We start from the raw sequence: 19580 nt of genomic DNA on the forward strand, positions 1-19580 counted from the left end.
AATTCAAACATTCTTCTTCCTTCTTTTTTTTTTCCCTAGATCTACTTTCACCTTTATTAGCTGATTTCTTAATCCAGATGCCACTGGATTTGTCTGGCATAAAGTTGCCCGTTAAGGCCAACTTTTCAGTACATAAATAGATGGAATTAACATTCTCATATTCTCACAAAAATTTCTAAGAGCCTTGTTTTCACTCTAGTTGTGATAGCTTCTTCTACCACTACAATCCAACACACTTCATCTACTTGATTCCCTGTTATAATCTCTACCATTGTAATGCGAACTCTCGGTGTTTAAGTCCACCTTGAGTGTTCCAATCCACTTCTAATATAACTCCCTACATACTTTTACCCTTTCCTCGATCTTCTTCTACCCATTGGTCCCCCCTTTCTTCCTTTACATGCAGGGCACATGCCTGATTCTAATGCTAATTAACCAAAATAATACCTATTGAGTGTTCAAATCCACTTCTAATATGACTCCCTACATACCTTACCTTTTCCCGTTCTTCTTCTACCCATTGATCCCTCCTTTCTTCCTTTACATGCAGAGAACGTGCCTGATTCTAATGCTAATTTACCCAAATTATACCTAGAGGCAATTCTGAACAGTTAAAAATATGGCATTTAGGAAATTAACCTTGCTCTGATCTGAACTCAGTTTAAAGATGGTTAACTATCAGTTGCTCCCTGTGCAACTGCAAGTGAAAACAGAGATGCTATTGAACTTATGTTGCATCGGAGAGCACCAGGGACAGGTATGAAATAGATGACACTACCATCCTGATGCTATCTTCCAGGCCCAAATTATTGCACTGTTTTTATTTTGAGGTGAAACACTAGGAACCAACTAGGTTAGCCTGCAGTGGAGTTTAATCAAGGTTGGATTACTGCTAAGCCATATTTTGCATAGCCTCAGTCAGCTGCCCCTGTACAAAACCCTATTTTGGTAAGCTGGCTTCATCAACTTGACATGAATCTGGGGACTCGCAACCTGGACCTAAAAGATTGTTGTTGCTTTCCTGAATATCATGGATAAAAGATCATTGCATCTTGGTGGATCCTCTAACAAAAATTAATTTGGCAAGTCAATGCCTACTAGACTTTTATGTTGTGTGTGATTAGCTGGAGATTTACTGAAGTCATGTATGATAGATCTACTCTGAACATACAGCCAGCAAATTCTTTTGAAGTAGGATTGCTCCCATAAATCTGTCCTAATATTTCGGTACGGTGATTTGTGGACGAGGAAATCCTATAAAGGAAATAGCATATACCCTGCAGTAAAACATTATTCGCCTGACAGAAGAGCTTGAAGAGTGGTGCAGGGGCTTAAATTGCTGAACAAATCCGATCCTTTAACGAAGTTTGTTAAGGGTAAGTCGCTACAAACCACCTCCAATTCAGCTAGTTTCAGCAGTGAAGTACTTCATAAGCAACAGAATTCATATTGCTTTGCATTCAAAAACATCTGGAATTTTTAGTACCGAAAGGATAGGATGCCATGACAATCCAAAGGGTACTCTGTTGGTCCTGTAACAGGGCTTGACCATAATATTATTGAAATGGTAAAGAAAAAGGACGTGACAAACTCATTAATATCCCTGGCAAACAATAGCCATCATCATCTTGGTGAAAGGGTTAAGTAACTTGAGTTCAATGAACTCAGTGAGAAGGCTTGGGAGATTTGTGGCAGGATGTTACGGTAGAATCAGCTCCCGAGAAAATTTGGGAACCACTCCGACCATTGAATCATATCCGTTATCTAGACGACCAAACTTCATGCAATACCTTCTCAAACACGTCCTCAAATGGTATAGCAGTCTCATCAGCAGGCACCCGGGCCAAATTGGAATAGTTCATGGAAGAATGGGAAATGAAAGCTATTTCTTCTACGGTGAGCTTCCTCAAGAATTTTGCTGGATTACCTCTCCATACACATCATTTAATTTGAAAGTTCCATTGATTAGATAATTTTAATTTTTTATGTCTGAATCGTATTCTAATATTCATGTAAAAATCAAATCATAAATAAATCATATCTTGCGTCATCGTGTATGCAATACGGTGATCCCATAACCCGCAAGATATTTGGTTTTCTTCTGTGGGGCGTTTGATCTTCCTTAACATGGACAATCGATGGAAATTGCTCACATCTTTCTTAGAGTTGGAGAAATAGACAAGGCCATCAATATTTATATCTATACTTATCTTGTTTTATCAAAAGAATAACTCTTAATTAGAATTGAACTTTTAGTCTACATCTGATTAAAAATAGAACTCTTTAATTAATTGGGCTCACTATAATTAATTCAGTACATGTTGTTGATTCAAAGAGTTAAATTTGATTAAGTGATAATTAAGTCATATATTAGGAGTTAAATCCAACATTCTCCCATTTGGCCTACATTATTACTTAACATAACTCTTTGATTTTTTTCAAAAAATATTTTATTTTTTAAAAATAAAATTATTTAATTTTTAAAAATAATAGTCCTGAATCAAAAGTTTGAAAATGATCCAACAAGTACGCACTCATTTTTAAAAAATTTATCCAATTATATATTCCTTGAAATCCTTTTATACTTTGATTAAGCAAAAATTATTAATGCAGATCATGGTGGTTATATATCTCAATTGACATATTTTCTTCCATATATCATGACATCAATAATTCTCACTTAACCTAGTCTTATATATTGGAGTACATTAGTTATTAAAAATCATAATGCCTATTGTTGGAGAAAATTTTGCATAGACCGATTGCGTGAAAAGGCCCAGAGCCCAAGAAGACTATGCCCAACCGATCCACCTTTCAGAGCCCATTACCGACTCATGATAGGTCATGGCCGACCATCGCTCAGCATTCCCTGTGCGTATTAGCCGAAGTCTCCTCGTTGGTCGACCAGCTTTCCCTTGCAGACAGATTCTGGCCTCGGATGTCTCTATCCAGTAGCACCTTAAGGTGACCGACCTCTGGTCGTTGACGATCAATTCTCATCTCGACAACACTCGGTCGGTAATTTTATTCAAAATACAACACTCGTTGGGCAACAACTGTCTTGGATTGATATGACAACCATAAATGCCATATCTCGAAAATCTCGGGCAACAATCTCGTGCTCTATAATTTATATCTTGATCACATGGGATCATGCTAACCACTTGCCAACTGAAGCTCCAACTCTCCACTATAAAAGAGACTTAAAGAGGACCTCTGAAAAGATACTCTATTATTCTGCCTCTTACACTCCTGTTGAACAAGAGTTCTAACTTGAGCTTCAGAAAAATCTCGTTGGAGCCATCTCCGATTAGGACCTTTGTGCAGGTCGCACCTTCGGGAGGCCTGCTTTGCCATCCTCCAGCATCCTGATGCCAGACGCATTCTTGCATCAACAGATTGACGCTAGAAGAAAGGCCTTTTGACTTATTTGGAGGAGCACAGATCGAGAGCAGTAAGATAATATACCACTAAAAAGAGTTTCATCCTGACACACCAACGCCATCACCTCTCGGTTGCTAGAGAGCCAAGCCAATAGCTAGATGCAACCATCGGTGATGGAGACTCCTCCTCCAGCCTAGTCAGTGTTGGTCATGATAGACCAATTCAACTTGCTCTTCTAGCACGTTCAAACTTTGACAGCCACCGTCCAGACGATCCAAACTGTTCTTGGGCCTCCGCCGACGATGTCGTAGCCTAATTAGGCTACCCCCACACCCCCTTCAGTGGTGCCATCACCAAATCTAGCTTCATAACCACCACCACCACCAGAATAGCCATGGGTATCTCTGCAGAGCTCTGAAAGGAGGCAGACCTGCTAGAGCTGCTTTAAAACTCAAGAATCAAGAAGGCGGCGATCTCCGAGTCCCCAATCAAGGCATGATTCAACCTTTAGTCAGTGATCTCCCCAACATTTTGAGGCCTTCACCGTCTGAGATCTTGCTCTCGAGAGGCAGCTTCGGGAGATTGATGAGTGGATCGATGCGATCCATAATACCCCCTCAGCACTCTATGATGGGTTCAACAATGACCTGCCTTTTGCTCTGAGGATTATGCAGGAGTCATTCCTTCGGTATTTGAAGGCTCCACAGTTTGAGATTTACTATGGGACCACTGACTCCGTTGATCATTTTGAATCTTTTAGGATGGTGATGCTCCTGCTTAGAGTGATCGATGCCATTCTTTGTCGAGCCTTCCCTACTACTCTAAAGGAGGTGGCTCAGCACTGGTATTTCAGCCTGAAATCGGCTTCGATCTATTCTTTTGAAGAGTTGAGCCGATCTTTCATTGGTCACTTCATCAGCAGTTGATGATAACAAAAGCCATTCGACTACCTTCACACTATCAAGCAAAAAGAGATCGGCTATCCGAGCTTTTGTTAGCTACTTTAATGCGGCAACCCTAGAGGTCCATGATCTAGATCACTCGATCACGATGTCTATGAAGATGGACGGACTCTTGAAGAACAATCTTAAGAAGTTGTTAATAAAGACCTACCCTTAGGATTATTCCGATATGCTAGCCCGAGCAGAGAAGCATGCTCGCACCGAGGAGGTCTTCACTGAAGATGACACCCCTACTGGTTCTATTATGGCAGGGGGGCAAAATAAGGAGCGCCTTTTGAGATAGGAGGAGAGAACCCATCAGCATTCCAGGTCTCCATTTTAGAAGTAAAAAAATGGGGCCCCTCCTCAGAACCGCCGAACCCAGAGCCCTTAGAGAATGGATCGGTGCATCTCACCGATGAGGAGATATACAAACTATACTCTGTTGAATGCATCAAGGACTCATGTGCTCATGAAAATAAGGGGACAACTCCCAGAGCTGAGGAGGCTTCGGATATTTCCAAATAGAAGGGATTTGAATAAGTACTGCTTGTATCATCGTGCCCATGGTCACGACATAGAGGAGTGCATCTAGCTTCAAGATGAGATCGAGGACTTCATCAGGCATGGCCGTCTCGATCCATTTATCCTCTGAAGGTGGGAGCGATGAGAAAGATGGTGGAGATCCCCTCGGTCGGTGGAGCAACCACAGCCCTTAGGACTGCAGGAAGACCAACCCTTAGCCGGCGTGATCAACACCATCACTGGGGATATGGAGTTGGAGGACTCAACAGGAATGAGGCAGCAAAGAGGCAGAAGATTGGAGAGCTGATAACCTTCACCAAGGAGGATGCCTAAGGAATCTGATTCTCGTACAATGACGTAGTTGTTGTAACATTAAATATTATAAATTATGATGTACGCCGCATCCTAATCGATAATGAAAGCTCTGTCGATGTCTTGTTTTATGATGCTTTCTCGAAGATGAAAATATCAGATGATCGGTTGGGAAGGATGGACTCTCCACTTATCGGATTTATCAGAGATAGTATCCCCATCGAAGGAGTCATCACTGTGTTTGTAAAGGCTGGCCGATTCTTCATCTAGTCTACTACCCAGGTTGATTTTCTGATCGTCCGAGCACATTCGTCCTACAACACCATCCTCGATCGGCTAGGCCTAAACATGCTCTAAACTATCATATCCATATATCACTTGAAGATGAAGTTTTCAACAGCAAATGGAGTCAGAGAAGTCTGTGGAGAACAAGACTTGGCACGTCATTGTTATAGCATTGCTCTCCAAAGAGGTCGCCCCATTGAGTCATACCCAATCGAGGGGCTGGATACCCATGATGAGTTGATCGAGGAACGTGGAAAGCCCATCGAGGACCTCATCTTAGTCTCATTGGCGGATGAAAACTCGAAGCACATGGTCCAGGTCGGGTCAAACCTGGATTAGGTAATGAAAGACCAACTGACCTCTTTTTTATAGGCAAACTCGAACATTTTCGCCTGGACACCAGCAGTCATATCGAAAATTGATCATTTAGTAATCATGCACCGACTAAACGTAAGCCCAAACTACCATCCCTTCAAGCAAAAGAAGAAGAGTTTTATACCAGAGTGGTAAAAAGTGATAACCAAAGAGGAGGACAAGCTATTTCAGGTAGGTTTCATCAAAGAGATGATCTATCCAAAGTGGATAGCTACTATGGTCATGGTAAAAAAGATGAACAAAAAATGATGGATCTGCATCGACTTCACTGACCTAAATAAGGTCTGTCCAAAAGATAGCTATCTCCTGTCAAAGATTAATCAGTTGGTTGACGCCACGTCAGGCCACGAACTTCTATCCTTCGTGGATGACTTTTTCGGCTATAACCAAATCCAGATAGCACCTGAAGATAAAGACAAAACATCTTTTATTACTAACTGAGATCTCTTTTGTTATAGGATCATGTTCTTTGGTTTGAAAAATACAGGTGCAACTTATCAATGCCTTATGAACAAAAATTTTAAGGACTAGATCGGATATAATATGGAGGTATATGTGGACGACATATTCATCAAAAGTAAATTTGTAAGGACCCATGTCGATGACCTCAAAGAAGCCTTCGCCATCTTGTGAAAGGCTGTGCAGGAAATGACTTCCCTTAGGACAATCAAGGAGGTACAGTGCTTCATAGGGAGAGTTGCTGTCTTAAATCGATTTGTTTGAAGATCAACTGAATGGTGCTTGCCCTTCTTCCAAGTCCTGAAGTAATCAAAGAATTTTTAGTAGTTCGAGGAATGCCAAAAGGCTTTTGCTGACCTCAAAGACTACCTTAGCTCTGCTCCACTGCTCGATAAGCCTGATCTTGATGAAGAATTATATTTATACCTCATAGTTTTGCTTATTGCTATGAGTGCAGTGCTAGCTCAAGAGCAGAATAAAATTCAAAGACTGGTTTAATAAATCAGTCGAATCCTAAGGGATGCGGAGACTAGATATTCAAAATTGAAAAAGCTGACTTATGCACTCCTCATGGCAGCTCGAAAGCTCCAATCATACTTCGAGGCTCACACCATCATTCTTTTGACTGATCAGTCAATAAAAAATATTCTCCATCAGCCCGACACATCTAGATAGATTGCAAAGTGGGCAGTCGAGCTCTTAGAGTTTGATATCCAATACCAGCCCCGACCATCCATCAAAGCTTAGATCCTGACCGATTTTATCACCAAATGCATCATTCTGAATGAACTAGCTGAGCAAGAAGAGGCGGAGCTGCATGTTCCCACTGACGAGGCTCCTTCAAAAACTAATGATGGCTCCTGGGTGATGTACGTGGATGATTCATCCAATTTCTCAAGATCCAGAGTAGGACTAATCCTTATAGGCCTGAAAGGAATAGTAGCTGAGTACGCCTTGTGCTTCAAATTCCTAGCTACAAAAAGTGTGACTGAATATGAGACCTTAGCTTCTGGACTCCGGATAGCCAGAGAGCTAAGAATACTAAACTTGAAGGTTTGTAGTGACTCTCAATTGATCGTCGGACACATTCAAGACAATTATGACTGTGTTGCAGATTATTGAGGAACCCTCTTGGATTGATCTATTGATCAGCTATCTTAGAGATGGAACCTTGTCTACAGATCAAAAGAAAGCTCAGAAGATTAAGTATCAGTCGGCTAAGTATCTCCTTGACCAGAGAAAGTTGTACAAGAGATTTTACTCATTGCCTCTCCTACAGTGTCTACGACCATCTGAAGTCGACTATGCACTCAAAGAAGTATATGAATGTACTTACAGGAGTCATATCGGCAAGAGAGCACTAACCTTTACACTCCTCAGACAGGGCTACTACAGGTCGACCATGCAGAAGGATTCTGAAGATTACATGCGGTGGTGTGATAAGTGCCAAAAGAATTCCAACATACAACGACTGCCCACTGTGCTGATCACTCCTATTTGCATCTCTTTGTCATTTGTGTAATAGGAGATGGATATCCTTAGCCCCTTCTCACAGGCATCGAATCAATGCAAATTCCTGCTCATTGTCATGGACTACTTCACAAATGGGTAGAAGTCGAACCACTGGCCCATATTACAAAAGAAAGGATAGTAGATTTCATCTGAAAGTCGATCATATGTCGGTTCGACCTATCTCGAGTACTGATTACTGATAATAGGCATCAATTCACAGAGGCTAAATTTGAGGAGTTTTGCAAGAAGCATGAAATATTGCACCACCTTACCTCTGTCGCCTATCCTCAAGCTAATGGTGAGGCCGACGAAACAAATCATACTATCCTGCGAGGACTGAAGATAAGGTTGGATAAAGCCAAAGGATCTTAGGCTGACGAACTTCACCACGTACTTTGGACATACAGGATGACACCAAGAGTTCCAACGGAGAAAATTCCCTTCAATCTGATCTTTGGGATGGAAATAGTAATACCTGTCGAAGTTGGGGTCCCGTTGGCAAGGATTGAGAATTTTGACGAGTAGACCAACTCAGAGAGGCTGCATGCTAATCTGGATTTACTCAAAGAAGCCAGAGAGAGGACGCATGTTCGAATGGCAGCTTATCAGCATAAGGTCATCCGGTATTATAATAACAAAGTTTGAAATAAAATCTTTAGGATCGGCGACCTGATCCTGCGTAAGGTGGAGATATCATAACCTAGAGAATAAGGCAAATTGGCCCCAAACTGGAAGGGCCCATACCAAGTGGATGAGGTTATCAAGTCAGAAATCTATTGACTAAAGTAGCTTGATGGAACAATACTCTCCCGACTATGAAATTCAAAGAATCTTCGAATCTACTATCAGTAACATATCGCATGATCTTTCTTAATAATTTTTTTTTCTAAAAACAACAGTCTCTTGTCTACTCGTCAGAAAATAAGACGGTTTTTGATCGGCTTAGTCATTGAAGACCTAAAGATGGTCTTTGATCGGCTTAGTCATTGAAGATATAAAGACAGTCTTTGATCAGCTTAGTCATTGAAGATCTAAAGATAGCTTTTGATCGGCTTAGTCTCTGCAAATATAAGACAGCTGTTAATCAGTTAAGTCATCAAAAATGTAAGATTGCCTGTGATTGGCACAATCACTGAAAGCGTAAGTCGACCTAAGGTTAACTTCTCAGTTGAACAAGCCTCCTATCGGCCTTAAAGATCGAGGATGGCCTCTAATTGGTTAGTCTACTGGGTAAGCCTTTGATTAATATTGTGATCGAGCAAAATAGCCTCTATTAGCCAGACGAAAAAATAATCATCAGAAAATGCACATACAAAATACATGGATAGAAGCAGAATATTTTTTATTAAAATATTTACAAAAAGTGATGCTTCGGACATCACTTCAAAAAAAAAAAGAGAGAAAGGAGAAGAGAAAGAAAAGATAAAGGGAGCTCAATCCTCATCTGAGGAAAAAGTCCCCACCTTCTCATCATTATTTTCGGAGAGGAGGTAGTGGAGATCCAGTTGCGACATCATCTGCCACAGGTAGGTCATACAGTCCTCAAATTCGAGAATAAAGGTGGTGGCGGCGATGTTGGTGGCATCCTTCTCAAACACCATGGAGGCCTTGTAGTCCCTGATGCAGTACTCTCGGATCGCGTGGGGAATCTGCTCAGCTTGGGGGGCACCCTTACTCTCGGAGGATGATAGAGATTGCGAGGCAAACGGCACCCTACGAGAGGAGGACTGCCTGGGCCACCTTGCCCTTCTCTAAGTCTCCCTCTCAGCGGCCCTCCTCTCCTTGACCTGGTCCTTGATAGCTCTCTTGGACATCATTATGGTGACAAGAGAAAAGGATAGTTCTCACAGAAGCTACGGAAAAGAAGGTGGAAGGTGAAGTTTTACCAACCATCAACCTCTATTTGTAGGCACCAGCGCCCACACCAACTATCAATCAAATGCAGCCACCCTTTGAGCCATAAATGGTGCATCTTCTTAACTCCGAAAGTTAATTTGAGCAGCACTTCGTGAACTAGAATACCGCCACGTAGAATACTCTCACAAGCCCGACATCTTTCCCCAAATATTACTTCATTGGAAGAGGTGGTAGCTGTCATTCCCCACAGCTGTCGTGCACCCTGGTCCATTCTAACTTGAATACATTGGAAATCATGAAACGTTAGAGGACCATCCATAATTAATGCATGAGAGACCTGATGGAAAAGGTACTAAGGAGTCCTTGTCTGAAATGTGAGGTCTCTTGTGCAAAGGTCGGTGACGACATCAAACGCCACCCCATGACAAAAGAAAAGACAACACAAGATGAATATTTGCTATTGTGTTTACATAACTCATTATGATTACTGGAATAATGTCATCTCAAAAAGATGATGTCAGAGATTGTTACATTCAACTACAATGAGCCCTAGTCTTCGAAGCTTTATCAAAAACTTCCGCACAAATCTCCTTGCCATCGAGGCCAAGCTCATGAATCTCCATCCCCCTGGATCTGCCTCGGAGAGAGGAAGGTTCGGCATCGCCCTTGGGAGAAAGTTTTGAGAGGTCGAGCTCTGGGAAAGCTATCTTGATCCAGTTTCGATATATCCAGAATCCAGCTGTATAGCCTGTATCGAACATGCATCGGACCATATCGTTTGGAGATGTGGGATCACCCAATCCATGTACGATCAGGCCCCGGGTTCTTGTGATTGTCTGCTGACTCTCCGTCAGCTTGTATTCGGCAACCATATTGCTTGAGTACTCAAGCTCAAACATCTTGTCTTGGATGATATGGAGATCCTTCTGAGGCTATGCCACATGATCAGCAGAATATTTTCTTGCCTTTTTGGCAGCAGCCTCTGACGACTCTAGTTTCGAGATCCTATCCTGAGACCAATGGAGTTGGAGGTCCTACTGTCTGATAATAGCACCCTAAGGGGCATCCTCTATGAGCTTGGATAGCCTTGCAGACTCAGCCATCAGTCGAACTTTTTCAACAGAATATGTCACAAGACTCCGACGGTTGATCATCCTCAACCAATCGACTTTTGTCGAGGCCTTGTCTAGAACTTTTCTGGTCTTCAATAGTTCCTTCCTTCGGACAGTAGCCTTCTTATTTAATTTGTTAACACTCCTTTCAAGATCACCAATATGGGACTTGATCCTTGCAATAGATGCTGCTGATAAATCCTCGACATCAGGAATTGAAGGGGGACATTCGATGAGAGCACACGGACATAACTAGACAAGTGAAGGAAAATATAAAAAAGATGAAATATCATTTCATCGATGATAACTTTTCTACAAAGAAATAAGAAAGAGAATAAGCTACAAGCAATATTTATTTTCCAACCTCACCTTGAAGATCAGAAGAGTCAGATGTGACTCCTGAAGGACCTAGGGATGCTTTGGAGGGACCAGCAATGGACGATAGAGAAACTTCAATCATTGCCTCTTTGCTCATCTCTGTTCGTTGGTGGCCTTAGAACTTGGAGGAGCCAGCTCGACCGTAGCCTCCTCATCATCTTTGTCCTCATCCAAGAAGGAGAGGTCAGCCTCGAGAAGTCAGACAGTGACTAGATGGTGGCAATCTTTAAACCCGATCTTGTATCCTACGTTGAATGACCCTTGACCGTATTTGACCAAGGTATCGTAGTATTCCTCTGACACCTTATAGCCATCAATCACCTGGGTCATCTCCTGTTTGAAATCCTCCATGCCTTAAAGAATTCCACAGCCTATCGACAGGCCTCAGCAACCCTCTCTTCAGCCTCCCGCTTGGCCTCGACGACTTAGTTCTTGGGCTCGCTCCTTGGCCTCGGCAACTCGCTCCTCAGCCTTTTGCTCGATCTCAATGAGCTTTATTTTGGCCACCTGAAGTTCCTCCCCTTTTTGCATGAGCTCAGTGAAAATCTTATTGAGGGATTCTCTCAGCTTGTCGGCCTCGATCTTGGCCATGTCAGTGTGTGTGCACGCCTCTGCGGCATTGGATTCGACCTTTCGATGCAAAGCCTTATGGATCTTCACCTTGCACACACGGTTTAAGGTGTCGATGAAAAAATGGGGTACCTACAGAAAAGGTATGATCAGTAGAAAGGCGAGCGAAGAAGCCTAAGAATAAAGCTAGAGATAAGGATGGCACCTGATACACGACGGTCATGGAGTATCGCTATAGGTCGTCGAAGCCCATATCAGTGATGCCCTTTAGCTCATGGGAAGAACCGATCTCTCAGTTAGCTTTTTAATAACTCTCCAGTCATCAAAGGTTGCATCCTCCGGAATGGAGTCAATGCGGGCATCAGGATCCATTTTGCTCGAAGGAGGAGGCATGCTGCTTCGACCTGCAGCAGTAGAAAGTTAAGCAGAAGAACACTGAGTTCTAGTCTCACAAGGAGGCGTCGAAGCAGCAGGCAAGAAAACCGCGAGTAGTGGAGGCACCGGTGCTAGAGCGACCACAAAAATTGGAGTCAAAGCCAATATAGTCAGACTTAGAGGAGTGGGAGTTGCTAAGACAACTGTGGCCTTGGCTGCTGAGCCACGCTCATCCGTAGCCTTTTCTCGATGGATCACCGGCTTCTTGGAGGCACCTTCGAGCATGAGAGCCTTTCTCTTCTTTGAAAGGTTTCACTTCATTTTGGTGATGTCCTCAGACCTCATCTCTACAAGCAGTTGAACTAGATCAGCAATCTTAAAGAAAAAGATAAATAAGGTGGACACCTATAGTACTCTACTATCCCAACAGTACTAGCTATATAATCATAGCTCGATGAGAATTTTCTATAATTGTAGATATGACATTTGCGCACGAGACATAGAGGATTGCTTTCTTTGGTATTCAATTGACTGGGCAAATCCTTCTCAATTAGATAGAATGAATAAAGATGCACATTAGCCCAATCGAATTCTAATCTGAAGTTGAAGTGAATAAAAAAATTTGATGATGCATGGTCGACCAACCCTAAATGGAATGCAGCACTTCTTAATGGCGATGATGATTAGCAAAGATCCCTATGTTTGGAGTACACCATAATGTAGCAGCTGAATATTCTTGGAAAAGATCACCCCTAGGATCGGTCTAGCTGAGCCCAATATTAAGGAAGGCCTCGTCGAACACCAACTCATCAACTGAGAGAGCCTTGAAGGGTTCTAAAGCGACCCTCTTCTTCAGCCCCTAGCTTTGAGACCTTGAATGTTGAAGTCTCTGGCCGACCCCAGCCCGACAAATCCTAGTCCTTCACTATAGAGCTAGACACAAATATGAATTGCTCCTTCTACCCATGAACAGTAGAAGGAGTACCCTTGATCAGAGGAGAAATCCTTTTCTGAAAAGAAAAATACCACCAATTCTTCAAGTAAGGATGCCTCTTGATGGTGAAAAAAGAGCAGAAGAGATCAACAGATAGTTGGACACTAGCCATAACACAAAGGATCAAAAAATCTATCACGAACCTAAAGGAGTTCGGAACAATGGCACAAAAGGACAAACCATAAAAATGGAAGATGTCAAGGATGAAGGGATGAATGGAAAACCTTAAGCCCGTCTATAATACTTCCTCATCTATGGCAAGCTGATTGGAGGGTAGGCTATCTATGTGTTCGCTTACTCTGGAGAGTTCAAGATCAAAATAGGAAGGGATCCATACCAAATCCGTATCCGAATCAAATCATTCGAATTCAACATAAAGCTATAACCACTATGACCTAGTTCACTCTACTCGACCATTCTCAAATAAAAGAACTAAAAAGATATCTAAAAAAGGAAGGGAAGAATAGAAAAATAGATGGGTGAGAAAGAAAACCCATATGAGAATGAAGGAAGGAGATAGAAAAATGAAATAGTCATCAGGACCTTCAAAAACCCCTCTGAAGAGTGCACTATGGAGGAAGAAGGAAGGCCCCTTATTCCAAGAAGCTATGGTAATGGATAAGAAAAAGGAGTCGAAGAGCCTAGCAGCAATTGAAAAAGCCAGGGATAGGCACCTCTCTTATTTAGAGCCATGAGAAGATAATGTCTAGATATCGAATCATTCTTTTCTCAACAAGTCACAAGATGTGGTGCACATGGCATCTCAACATTCGATCGGCTGCCATTGTCAGTTATGCAAATCGACACCATAATTCAAAAAATAGATGTTGAAACAATGTCTATTTAATTTTGTGATGATGACTCAAGCCGTGTCGTCTCACTTTCATCTTAAAAGTCACATGCGTCTCATTAATTGAAGGGCCATTTAACATCTTCGGCCTAAGGAAGATAGGTGTACTCCCTTCGTCCGACTAAAATCAGATTCGAAAGTAGAGGGCATGTGTTGAAAAAAATTTTGCATGGATCGATTGCATGAAAAGGCCCAGAGCCCAAGAAGATCGTGCCTAGTAGATCCACCTTCTGGAGCCCATTGCCGACTCATGACAGGTCATGGTCGACCATCGCTCGGTGTTTCCTGTGCATATTAGCGAAGTCTCCTCGTTGGTTGATCCTGTTGGTCGACCCGCTTCGCATCTACAGATAGATTCTAGCCTCAGACGTCCTTATCCAGTAGCACTTTAAGACGATCGATCCTTGATCGTCGCTGACCAATTCTTGTCTTGACAACACCCGATTGGCAATTTTATTCAAAACAAATACCCATTGGGCAACAACTGTCTCTGAAATGATAAGGCAACCACAACTGTCACATCCTGAAGAGTGACAATCTCATGCCCCATAATTCACATCCTGATCATGTGGGATCGTACTAAGCACTTGCCAACTGAAGCTCCAACTCTTCGCTATAAAAGAGACTCAAAGAGGACCTCTGAAAAGATACGTCATTATTCTGCCTCTCACGCTCCTTCTGTTGAACGAGAGTTCTGACTTGAGCATCGGAGGGTCCTCATCGGAGCCATCTTCGGTTAGGACTTATGTCCAGGTTGCGCCCTCGGGAGGCTCGCTTTATTGTCAACTCCGATATCCCAACACCAGATGAATTCTTGCACCAACACCTATGATAATAGTTTCACTATTATGTCATATAAATGATACTTCTGTTTACTTTAATTTTGACAAAAGTCAACCATAATGTATACAAGCAATAATTAAATAGAAGCAATAGTAGTCATTAAACTTTTAAAAAATCTCAAAATAAGTATCTATTACAAACTAAATATCTCAATGACAAATATCCATAACTTTTACATGCTCTTTGAAAACTTTGGGTATCAAATCTTTAGTCAAAGGATCAGCTATCATACAGGCAGTACTAATAAAATCAATAGACACCTGATGACTACTAATTCTCTCATTAATAGTAAAATACTTAACATCAATGTGCTTATGTGCATTGATCATCTTACTACTATTAGAGAAAGAAACTATAGCAAAATTGTCACAATAAATTCTCAGCGGCTTGAAAATATAATCCATAACTTCAAGCCCTAAGATAAATTTTTTAATCGTAGAGCATGTGAGGAAGCCTCGTAGTAGCTTAGGTATTCAGTTTACATAGTAGAGCAGACAATAATACACTATTTTATGCTCCTTCATAAAATTTCTCCACCAGCCAACAAAAAAATATAACTTATTATAGACTTCCTACTATCGAGGCAACCATCATAATTTGCATATGAATAATCGATCATTTCCAACTGATTAGTAATTTTATAAGTAAGCATGTACTCCTTAGTCCTCTAAAGATAGCATATTACCTTCTTGGTAGCTTTCCAGTGGTTCATACTTAGATCACTCTGATATCTACTAAGTATTTTCAAAGTAAAACAAATATCAGAACGAGTACATACTTGAGCATATGTCAGACTACCTACTGCAGATGCATAAGGTATATCCCTCATCTGATTTCTCTCAATCTCATTCTTGGGATACTAAAATTTACTGAATTTATCACTTTTAACAATTGGCACTTTACTTGATGAGCAGCTTGATTTTCTAAATATTTCTAGGATCCTAGTAATGTAAGTCCTCTGAGATAAGTCAGGCAACCTTTTACTCCTATCACGATGGATTTCTATACCAAGAATATAAAAAGCATCTTTTATATTTTTTATATCAAAATATTCTAAAAAAAAAATTTTAGTTTCATACAAGAGATCCAAATCACTGCTGGCTAGTAAGATATCATCCATATATAGAATCAAAAATATAAACTTACTCCCATTCACCTACAGATATATACATTGATTAGCAATATTATTTTTCTTAAATTTGAAGGAAGCAATGATATGATTAAACTTTTAGTACTATTGCCTGAAAGCTTATTTAAAATCATATATAGATTTCTTTAATTTACATACCTGCCTTTTGTTTTCTTGCACTAAAAACCCTTTAGGCTGTTCTATATATATCTCTTCCTTTAAATCTCCATTCAAGAATGTAGTTTTGACATCTATACATTCTTGACAACCATTTGATGTAGCTCTAAATCAAAATAAGCTACCAATGCTATAATAATTTTGAATGAATCCTTCTTAGAAATAGAAGAAAATATTTCATGATAATCAATGCTCTCTTTTTGAGTAAATCTCTTTGCTACAAGTCTAGCCTTATATCTTTCGATATTAGCTTTGGAGTCTCATTTGATTTTAAAAATTCATTTACAACCAATAGGATTAAATCCTTCAGGCAATTTAGTAAATTTTTTGACTTGATTTTTAATCATAGATTTCATCTTATCTTTCATGACATCTAACCAAAATTTAGAATCATCGCTATTCACGGCATCCTTAAATGAGATTGGATCATCCTTCATCCTAATATAATAATTATATTCTTGTAGGTAAATAATATAATTATTTGGAATGGATTATCTTTTAATTTTAGTAGATCTCCATAATACTCTAGATTCAGTATCATTATTGTGATCATTTTTAATCAGGTCAGATTCATTGACTATCTGTTCAGAAAGTGGTGCATTAACCACCTATTGATATTCCATAATCTCAGATGAAACAGGTTCATATGAAATATCTCTAGGTGTTACTGTAATAAAAATTTTTTTCTTATTTTCTTTAATGCCACATTAGGTGGTTCACTATTCCTACTGTTTTCACCATTTTCAATGAATCTAACTGTTCTAGTTTTAATAATTCTAATGGTGTGCGATGGATAATAAAATCTAAAATTCTTTAATCTTTCTAGATATTCTATAAAATAACAACTAACAGTTTCAGGATCAAATTTCTTTTCTTATAGGTTATATAATTGAGCTTTTGTATGACAACCCCAAACATGTAAATACACTAAACTTAATTTTCTATCCATCCATAACTCAAAAGGAGTTTTAGAAATAGCCTTACTGGATATCTGATTTAGGATATATATATAGTAATTTTTAAGGCTTCTCCTTACAAATTCAAGGATAATAAGAAATTACTAATCATACTCTTCACCATGTCCATTAGAATACGATTATGCCTTTCAACCATATAATTTTATTAGAGATTTTCTGGCATAGTATACTATGCTATAATGTCATGCTGTTCAAAAAATTTTGCAAAAGATCCAGGATTATGGTTAGATTCATCATATCTACCATAGTAGTCACCATCCTTATCAGATCTTACAACTTTAATTTTTCTATCCAATTGATTTTCTACTTCAGCTTGGTATATTTTAAAGGCTTCCAAAGCTTCAGACTATTCATGTAATAGAAAAATATAACCATAACATAAGAAATCATCAATAAACATGATGAAATACTTTTACCCTCCAAAAAAAGATGAAAAATAGCCACAAATATCGATATATATTAATTCTAAGATTTCTTGACTTTTAGTGGCATACTTTTTATGACCTTTAATTTGTTTTTCTTTAGTACAATCAATGCATATACTAAAATCACTAAAATCTAGATTCAATAAAATACTTTTCTTAATCAATATAGTTATGTTTCTTTCTGATAGGTGACCTAATCATCTATACCATAATATTGAAAAACTTTCATTTACAATACCACGTTTCATTCCAACATTGATATTCAAAATAAGTAAAGATTGTTCAAAAGAAGAATCTAAATTCATTTTATATAATCCATTCCATAATGTTCTAATACCAACCAAAATAAAAATTTCATTAATTTAAAATGAATTCACAAAAGTAAATGAAAAACCTTCTAAATCAAGTTTTAATAAAAAAAACTAAATTTTTAGATACTCAAGAAATATAAAAGACATCATGTAAATCTAATTGGAATCCAATGTCTATAATAAGTCTACAGGTTCTGATTGAAATGATCTTGGACTTCATCCGATTTCTCATAAAGATTCATTGCTTTCTATTATTTGGTTTTCAGCTTGAAAGGAATCACTGCAATAAATTAGAAATATGAATTACATCACCCAAATTAATCTACTAGGTATTAGAAAGAACATCAATAAAGTTGGTTTCGAAACAAATAAGTGATAAGGAGATACCCCTCTTTTCGAATCATTTTCTTTTTTTCTTATAATCCTTCTTGATATGTCCCTCATTGTTACAGAAAAAATATTTTAATTTATGAGAACTTTTTTTGATCGATTGCTAGATCATTTATATACTTTCTTTGCCTTCTTTCTTTTAGGATGCTCTTCTGAAACTACGTGAACAATTGAAATCTCTTCGTATTTCAATCTTTCTTTCTCTTGCAGGCATTGGAAGATGAGTTCATTCATTGATCATGATTCTTTGTGTATGTTATAGTAAATTTTAAATTAGATAAATTAGGATGGAAGAGAATTAAGAATAAACTGGATAAGAAAATTTTTAAATATTGTCATTTTCAAGTTATTCAATTTTTCAGCTATATCACGTATTTCTATAATCTGCTTTTGCACTTCAAAAATTTTATCATATTTCATAGAGATTAACTTGTTCATTGGAGTACTAGCTAAGGCTTTATTAGATTTAGTAAACTATTGTTCTATAGAGGAAAGATATTCAAAGACCAATTCGTTATCAGGAACAGATCCCCTAATGTCTCTTATTATGGAGCTCTTAATAATCATGAGAGACAATCTATTAGAACACTCTCATTTTTTATATAATTCTTTTTGATCAGGAGAACTAGTGGGAGTAAAAAGATTTGGCTGAGGCTTACAAAGGGCTAAATCTATGTTTAGACATCCTAGCACAACGAGAAGCTACTCATATCAATCAGGATAATTAGATCCATTCAGTGTAAAAATATTAGATAGATGTAATGAGCATGAAGCAGAGGTCATAGCTGTAAATAAAAAAATATTCTCACAATTACCATCATGGTGCAGATTCTATAACACATTTTTGCTAACAACACTTATTATATAACTACAAAATACTTTTGGACAAGAATCATAGCATATAATAAGTATCGTAACTAATTTAATCATAAATCTAAATGTAATAATCAATGCTGAATCATGCACTATATAAATCATAAATATAAAAGTTTTGATAACCAACAATAATATGAAATATGTAAGCAAGAACAATAATTATGGTATGAATACATAATTTATATTTAAACTATGATCTATTATATTAGTTATATTTTCAGTGATTTAACTAACTATGATTACAAGAATCCGAGGCTATTCTCATCTTTGGATATAGAATTCTCCGTCTTTATGTAATTCAAGTTAGTCAACCTATTGCCGTTAATTTTGATCCGATTACAGCCATCTTTGGATCAATTATAACAGATATATCTTTATACAATTTTAAATCTGTAATGAGAAGAAAATTATTAGCCTTCAATGACTCAGCTATCCAAGATCTATAGAGTGCTTCGAGCTCTTTGAGACTACGTGAAAATACACTTGAACATTACAATAGTGAGCAAAATTATCAAATAAATTA

At 38.8% G+C, this 19580-nt stretch overlaps 1 pseudogene; it reads right to left on the reverse strand.

The window, feature by feature from the left end:
• Positions 1-160: 160 nt before the first annotated feature.
• LOC140853602 (gamma carbonic anhydrase 1, mitochondrial-like) overlaps positions 161-19580 on the reverse strand; it is a 23966-nt pseudogene continuing 4546 nt past the window's right edge.

Source organism: Elaeis guineensis, chromosome 14, assembly GCF_000442705.2.
Source record: "Elaeis guineensis isolate ETL-2024a chromosome 14, EG11, whole genome shotgun sequence".
In the NCBI taxonomy this organism is placed as follows: Eukaryota; Viridiplantae; Streptophyta; class Magnoliopsida; order Arecales; family Arecaceae; genus Elaeis; species Elaeis guineensis.